The sequence below is a fragment of the Megalobrama amblycephala genome, linkage group LG4 (genome assembly GCF_018812025.1).
Source record: "Megalobrama amblycephala isolate DHTTF-2021 linkage group LG4, ASM1881202v1, whole genome shotgun sequence".
Classification (NCBI taxonomy): Eukaryota; Metazoa; Chordata; class Actinopteri; order Cypriniformes; family Xenocyprididae; genus Megalobrama; species Megalobrama amblycephala.
Genome location: NC_063047.1, coordinates 3,922,551 through 3,931,731, shown reverse-complemented (window position 1 = coordinate 3,931,731; position 9,181 = coordinate 3,922,551).

The following is a 9,181-nucleotide window of genomic DNA, read 5'->3' as shown; positions in this document are numbered from 1 at the left end:
ATGCTTTTTAATGCGTCTGACGGAGTTGACACAAATTAAGTTCCGAAGTGAATAAATGTACATTTTTAGAAAAAAAAAAAAAAAATTCAGAAAAACCTGTTCCTTAGCTGAGAATATATCAGTTTAAAAATAATGTATTATTAAATAATAAAAACTAACTTCTAAAACATGTTTTGTCCCTTATCTCAAGAATCAGTGATATTTAATTGCTCACTCTCATGAAATAGAGACAGAGAGAGTATAATCTGAAAACCATGCCCACCGGGCGGGAAAACAATCCAACCCGTCAACATTGACTTTGTATTGCATGAGGCTGCCTCCTTGTCTTTTCTGACGTATTACAAAAAACAGAACAATGCCTAAAAGCTGCTGTGTGACAAGGTGTACAGCTAACAAGCTAAAAAACCCAGAAATAAGTTTTTATAAGCTGTCGACCCCAAAAAACGAATGTTTAAGGACGCGATGATCGCGTAAACGATTGGCTGATGTTTTTAAGGCCCTACCTCGTGCACAGATGATGTATATTAATATTATTCCTTTCAGTGCACCTAATAAATAGTCTTTTATCAGTTAGTAAAGACAGTTTCAAGTAATATTGTATAAAAAATGTATAAAACAAAACATCCTCTATAGCACCTTTAAACGTCTCATACAACATAACACAACATAATACTGCATATAGTACTTTTAATAGTAATAGTAATACTTTTCACTGTAAATTTACAGTAAAAGTACTGGCAGCTGGGTTGCCAGCCACTTACTGATTACAGTGAAGTGATTGTCAATGAAAAATTGGGATTCAAATATTTAAAAAAAATAAATGAAGGTTTGTTCTGATCTTATTCATCAGGTCTCTCACACACTGCAGCATCGATCACTAAACGGAAATAGGCAAGTTGTATTATTTCAAAACGTAAGTGTGTTTCAAGCCTCAGTGCGAGTAGTCCTATTGAGTCCAAATGAGGACCGATCATGTATGCAGCCTTCAAAGGGTGTAGCTCCTGAATTGGGACACAGCCTTTGTTGAAAAATCTCTCGGCTTCCGTATCCCGAACAAAACGCGTTGATGGGCGTACTTTTGCTCTTGCTCTGGGTTATGTGTGTGTGTGCACGCTTATCAGAGAGAAGTGCCTATATACAAGGAATTCCGCTCTCTTTTGACGTCATACAAGGCCATACTTGGGGAAAAAAAACTTTCCGAAACCTGTACCGAAACCGGAAGTAGTTCATTTGGCAGAGAAATACTCCATCATATACGTTCAACTCGTGTTTTGAAACTTTGGCCATGTTTAGCATGAGAATCCAACTCTTCAACAGTGTAAATAAGTCAGAATGCATGAAATAGCATTACACCCCTCCTTTAAAATAATTGATAAAATAACAATTGTTTATTCACTGAATTCTTTTTCATAAACCTGATACACGTGAAAATAGCACAACACTTTCGTAAACAATGGAGCTACATTTCTAGGCCAATTCGAGCTACAAGTCTGTTGAAAAATGGTTAAAAAAACATTTTGCATGTGCACTTCTCAGTAGTCTAGTCAATTCCTCTTCATTTGAGAGAAAACACAGGTGCAATAGTGTATAGTAGACTTGTTTGTTAAAACACCTGACTTCTCTGGGTTTCAAACAATGGTGCATCTATTTTATTATTTTTATGTTCTTTTGTTTGTTTTTTTGTGCTTCGTTATTTGGATTTGATTTATTGTTACTTAATCTAATAAGAAAAATTGATTTAAGTAAAAAAAGTATTTAAAGTGTTTGAATAAACCATCCATTTTCTAAATTCTTAAAAAGTGCATGCTTTACTTGCTTTAGTAATATTTATTAGGAATTTTATAAGTTCCAGCAACATTTCTTGAAGTACAAGTGACATGAATGTGAGCAAGAATATCATACTTTACCTTTAATATCATCACCTGACCTGGTACTTGGCGGAGAAGAGGCAGTAGTCTGATGCAAGCCTGAAAACCTGAACCGTTGTACCACTTGCATTTATGACACAAGACTTTTATTTTTAAAGGTTGTAATGCTTTTGTCGACTCAATTGCTGGAAAGGTGTCATTTAAATTTTAAAAGGTTTTCCCAAAACTTTGAAATGGTCAGAAATTAGCTGACGTACCATTGAAATGTAGATGAAATATTAATGTTGTTCAGAACATTATTTAATATTGACATTTGAGTTCAATCAACATCACATTATGATCAAACAATATTACTAATGATTATTTTTGTTAATTTCAATATGTATTCAACAGCAGTGATGTAGAATCAACACCACAGTGTAATGTTGATTCAACAATATCACCATTGATCATTTTTGTTCATTTCAATATTGATTCAGCATCAATGCTGTAGAATCAGCATCACAGTGTAACGTTGATTTAACAATATTTCCATTGATTATTTTTGTAAATTTCAATGTTGTTTCAACATCAGTGATGTAGAATCAATCGTAGTGAAATGTTGATTCAATAGCATTACCATTGTTTTTTTTTTTTTGTTTGTTTGTTTGTTTTGTTTTTTTGAACTCTCACCATTGTTTCAACATTAAATGCAGGTGCAAACGTGATATTAAACCAACATCACCTCATAATGTTGATTTATTGATATCTTTTTTTTTTTTTTTTTTTTTTTGAAATCTCAACATTGTTTCAACAGTAACTGAGGGTGCAAAAGTGATGTTGAAAAAATATCACTTTGTAATGTTGAATCAATAATATTACCATTTATTTGTGGTTTAAACTCAACATTGCTTCAACATTAACTGAGGGTGCAAGAGTGATACTGAAGCAACATCCCTTTATAACGTCAATTCAATGCAGTTAGCATTGAGAAATCAACACTGACTCAACATTGTTTCAATGACTACATGCTATCTGGGATGTCTGCATGTAATGGCACATCTGATTGCCACGGGCAGCTTTAGCAGTCATTGAGGGCATTCCTTCACATAATCTGTCAAACACTTAAAGGGTTAGTTCACCCAAAAATGAAAATAATGTCATTAATTACTCACCCTCATGTCGTTCCACACCCGTAAGACCTTCGTTCATCTTTGGAATTCAAATTAAGATATTTTTGTTGAAACCCGATGGCTCCATGAGGCCTGCAATGACATTTCCTCTCTCAAGATCCATTAATGTACTAAAAACATATTTCGCCAGATTCGCGATAAATTTTTCCGCCTTTTTAAATCCATGGGTCTCAAAGACGTCACTTCCGCTATGCCCGCCACCATTTTTGTGTCCGACATGGCAACTTACACAGCAGCTCTTCATTGTATTGATGATCATCTTTAGCTTCCAGTGAGCACTCAAACAGCAACACAAAACAGTATTAACTATGATTGTGGCTGTCATATTAATAACATTATAATTGTATACACTATTGTAATAAAATGTTGTGAATTTGGGCTTAGTTGCTGTGTTTCTGCGTGTTGTTACAGGAAGAACGCATCTACAACAGGAGCTACATTCACGTTTCTTAGTTCAAGTTCATGCGTGCATGATTTTGTGCAAATTTAAGTTGTAATATTATGTTTTCTTGTATAGATATATCTGAATTATCCCATATAGGATGTGTTCTGTTTGAGTTAATTATCCTTCTAGCAAAGCGCTATATGTTTATTTTATGTTTAGTTTATGGGTGTTCTCTTCAGCTTCAGCGTGCGCAGCTCAAACAGCAATGATGCTATCTAAATGAGTGGATTTGTGAAAAATATTGATATTTGGAAAAACATCTGTTATTGTTTGTGATCCTTATTTTATTACCTCCAACTGTGTTTTGTCCCTTAAAAACATTTCTACAGTAGTGCCCACGAGAATAATATCTTGTAGGTCGCCATACACCGGAGAAAGTGTTACAAAAAAAATCTATTACCTAACAAAAAAATATAAATAAAATAACAAAATACCTAAATGCAAACAAGTCTGACAACATTACTTACACTGTAAAGAAACAAAATGCATGTTCCATGAGGGAATAAAAATTAAAAATAATGCATTAATGTTTTTGAAAAAATATGAAACATTTTTAATATTACAGTAAGAGTAAACATTTTTAATGACTGTTTGAAATATCATCATTGCTGTTACGCTGAAGAGAATGAATACCCATAAACTGAAGCTAGAAGGTTAATTAACTCAATGGAACACATCCTATATAAGATAATTCAGATATTTATACAAAATAAAAATAATATTACAACTATCTACCACAAAATCGTGCACAGATGAACTTGAACTAAGTAGGCTAACTTAGTCAGAATAGCTGTTGTGGATGAGTTCTTCCCGTAACAACACTCCAAATCACAGCAGCTAAGCCCAAAGAATTCACAACGTTTTATTACAATAGTGTACACAATTATAATGTTATGAATAAGACAGCCCCAATCATAGTTATTGTTTTGCGTTGCTGTTTGAGAGCAAGATGATCATCAGTAGGCCTGGGTTTTTCTGACGACCGTTAAAACAGCTAACAGCACCACATATCCCAGGCATATTGTAACCTTGTTGTGAACTTTCTAGGAGTGTTTTGTTGATCTTCCTCTGGTAGCTGTAGCTTCTGTGACCATAGACTGAAACAGGTCGCGCAGCTGTGGAAATAATTCACACTTGTGCACGGTGTTGCTGATAAACTGGGTGTAATTTAAAGGTACAATATGTAATAATTTTGGTGGCTAGAGGTAGCTAGAAGCCTATTCAAAACAAAGGCGTAATTTGATGACGGCAAGTTTGAGAGCAGAATCTTGGGATATGTCGTCTCCATCTCAATGGACGGTGCAAAAGAATAGGGATTGGAGTCGGGAAGAACTCATGTTCATGGATGCGATTATTAACATCACTGTAGTATGAAGCAGAGCAGGAGCGAGTGTTGTGGGAGCTGAACGAGGACGCTGGAGCGATTGAGCAACACACGCCTCAAGAGCAGCGGGACTTTTATTATGCCACAGTCGCCGGCGCCGCTTCCGCTTTTCCGGTCATGAGTATGAGGTATGCAGCTCTGTTTATCATATTAGATACATTTGAGTGTGTTGAAAAATATGTAATAACGTTACTATGTGCGTTCACTCGGTGGCTGCTGCCTAATGGCAGTCAGGGCAGTCGTGGCCTAATGGATAGAGAGTCGGACTTGTAACCCAAAGGTCATGGGTTCGAGTCGCAGGTCTGGCAGGGATTGTCGGTGAGGGGAGTGAATATCCAGCGCTCTCCCCACCCTCAATACCACGACTGAGGTGAGACCCTTGACCAAGGCACCATAACCCCAACTGCTCCCCAGGCGACGCAGCAGTGGCTTTTATACACATAAAAATATGATATTAAATTTTAAAATCAAACATTGTAAAAGAGATCAATACAATGAGCATTAAGCTGTGTCATCAGCAAGTCGTTTCCCATCGTTCTTTTGATCAGCGCAGTCGGTGGAGAGCAGGCTTGTTTGAGATTTGCAAAACTGCGCAGGACCGATTTTGCTTATCTCAAATGAGCCTAATTTCTTTCTAAATTGCCATTTATGAGAACCCCTTATATCTGAGTAAAAAGAATCTTTTAGCCATTATTTTGTCGTCTATTACATACAGTATGTAGTCATTCATTAGCTATATAATGTAATTGATAGCTCTGTTCCTGGGCTATGGTTAAACATCTATTAGATTTTCACTGACAGCCCAAATTTTGCTTTGTTTTTGCCTAGATGTCTGGGCTGTGTTTTGACGGCTATTAGACGTCTTTTAAATGCAAAATTGCTTGCTGGGTAGCAATGTGAACAGGGTTTTACATGGAAGAGATCACTAATAAATCCATGTGGATTTCTCTCTCTCTCTCTCAGTTGGGCGTTGGAGAAAATGTGTGTGTTCATGCGATGATACAAACTCTCCATGAAAGAAAACTGACTGTGACTGCTGTCCTGTACCCTAAAACACTCCGTGACCCTCTGATCCCCTTTGATAACTAGCTATTTGCAGAAAACAGTCTGTCTTATCTGATAACAGACACACACAATAAGCTGACACACTGTACAGAGGAACTACTGAAAACTGTTTCATTGCTCAATATTAAACTCAATATTCAAACCCTCAGTGCCTGTGTCAGTGTGTTTATGTGAACAACACCAAATTCATGTTACTTTACTAAAATGTTTTATGCTGAAATGATAAATATAAAAAATATTATATAAAAAAAAGGATTAAAAAATCCTTAAATAAACAAAAAGAAAAGAAAATTAAAATAAAATAATGCAAACAATTTTCAAATTTATAGTTTTTAAAGGGAAAAAAGGAGTACATTTCTCAATATAGACTCAATTTTTACACAGTATGATATAAACTGAAATCTTAACCTCACGTCATTCCAAACCTGTACAATTTCTCTTCTTCAGTCAGTGTTCATGAGAGAAGCATTTTGAAAAAGAAAAGAACAAAAGCGACATATATATATATATATATATATATATATATATATATATATATATATATATATATATATATATACACAAAATATTTCATATGAAATTGTAGTTTTAACTTTCCCTACAAAAGAGAAGTGTTTACTCTGGTCTGTGAATGCAAATGTGTGGCCAGGTATAACATAAAAAATGAATGTATTTTTTCTTAAATTGAATATGAAATGTGATGTGTGATGAATTCTGTATTTTTTCTGAATCCAACAGACACTAATGTCTGAACATTTCCTTACACCAGTGTCTCAAACTGTATGAAAATTCCTAGTATGCCTAAGATTTGTTTAGCTGCATGGTTCAGGTGTGTTTAACCCTCAGGGGTCTGAGGATTTTTGGGGCCCTGGAGAAGTTTTGACATGCCCTGACATTTGTGCTTTTTTCAGTTGTTCAAAACATATTAATGGAAAAAGGTCATTCCGTATTCAGCACAAACTAGGCTACAATAATATGTGAGGAACATGTATGTACATGTTTGTGTTTTTGAAGGTATAACGTTTATGCGTGGTTATTGAAAAAACAAAAAACTTAAGTCACTGAAATAAAGGCAAAAAATATATATTAAATCTTTGTTCACAAGACTTCTGGTTATTGGAGGTTGTAGACTAGAGTTTTTGCTTCAAAATGAGGTAAAAATTATGCTGCCTGCTTGTTCATATAAAACAATAGAGAGATTTAAATTTTCTAAAACATCTTTGGTCAAGAAACACAGTATGCGTGGAGGCGTGAATAATCATGAATAATGGGTGATTCTCACCTGAGAAGACAAAAGAATCACATAATAATGACCTGAAATGACTTGCATAATAATGAGCTCTTTCAGTCAGGTAGGCTGTGAAAAAACCTGTGAGACATTGATCATGTCTCAAGCTCATGGTGTATCAAACATACAGAAAAAACAGCAACACTGTGAAATATTATTACAATTTAAAATAATGGTATTCTATTATATACTTTAAAATATCATGTATTTCTGTTATGCAAAGTGTCTGAACAATTATGTTACCTCTATGGCATTTCATATAGGCTTTTAGCTTAAAAGCATGCACATTTGGAGAAATATTGATGGATTCTCATATGTTTGTCAATTTTCTATACAGAGGAGTAATATTCAGGATTTATTGTCATTACTATGAGTGCTGGATACTGTGTTTTCAATTCATACTTGCAGCCGGAGGGCGCTCTGCCCTTTTTGTCCACAAATGCCTGAGCACTAAAGAAGAATAGGCAATCCAGGAGCTAACCGAACTAACAGAGGCCAGAGATCGCTAACTATGGCTATTCAAAACACTTTTCAAGACAATAAATACACGATTGAAACGATGTATGCATGTATTGACTGAATTTGCGTCTGAATAGCGCTGGCTCCGTGGGCGTGGCCGCATTAGCGGATAATGAGCTGAATCACGGACTTCTGACATGGCACAGATTAAAATGGTGTATAACTCTTAATTGTATATGCAACATTGACAGAGTATTTTGAGTCTCTTTCACACTGGTTAGAAAAAAAACGCGGTGACCGCCGACCCCAGAGTGTTAATTAGGGTTGGAGATAAACTTTGCAGGACAGTGGCCCTCCAGGTGCAGGATTGAACACCCCTGATATATGTCATGTCTGTTCTGGAGAATTAAAGACTATTTGTGCTGGAACAGGATTTGTATCCGCACTGTGTCGGCAACAACACACAAGACTCAGTTGAACCAGAGTTTGAAGTTTCACTCTTGATTCAGTGATATGGAAATATCAAAGAATAACAATAAATATTAGATATACAGGCCTTTATCACACTTCTGCGTTCGAAAAGCAGAAGCTTCAAATAGTATGAATGGAAGTGAAAATATTAGTGCACTCCTCAAATAATCCAGTTTGATGTAATATTTCGAAAAGTTAATAAAGTTTCCATGTTAAGCATTAACTGCAACAGTTCACATTTTCAAAACAATTCAAACAGATATTTCATTGTCATGCTATTCTGATGCATATTTTTATGATTTAAAGTGGAACGCACAAGCCTATTGTATGTGTTTGCGCAAACAGCAGTTTGCGCAGTGGCTTGCCCTTGTTGTGTAATTCAGTTCCTGTGAGAAACTGTTCCAGTGGGTGGTGGCCTACGTAAGTATAAAACTAAACATTTTATATTTGACAGCTGTTTTAGGATAGAAATGTTAAACGACCAACAAACATAATCAGGCATCCTACTAAACTTTTGTCTAATTTTGCCATTTTGGTTTAAAAATAGGCCTGTCTGACAAGAAGCATTAACGGAGCCATTTTCATCATTAATAATGAATATGTACATATTGTGAGTATAATAAACTATAGCTTTCCTGGTAACCTTTAGTAAATTTACTTCTCTAAGAAAAAAATGATTCTGAAATATCAGTTGTCTCTGTTTATTTTCTTCACTGATAGAGACGAAAATGAAAAGACTATCAAAGCTCAGCTTTAGGAGGGAAAGAGACAGGGCAAAATAAGGAGACTGAAAGAAAAAGGAGAGAGCAGGTATTTACAAATAATCTACTGCCCAATGACAAACTGCAAATTCTTTGGCCTTCAAATGTCTTGCAATGCACATGTATCAGAGAAATATACATTTTCACACACACACCCACAGTAACAAATTTGAATATAGCTGCAAGCAGCGATGACGGGCCAAAGCCCAGAGGCACCGCCAACCCCGGTGGCTTCAGGGCAACTGTACACAGCGGGCAATGGGCATTT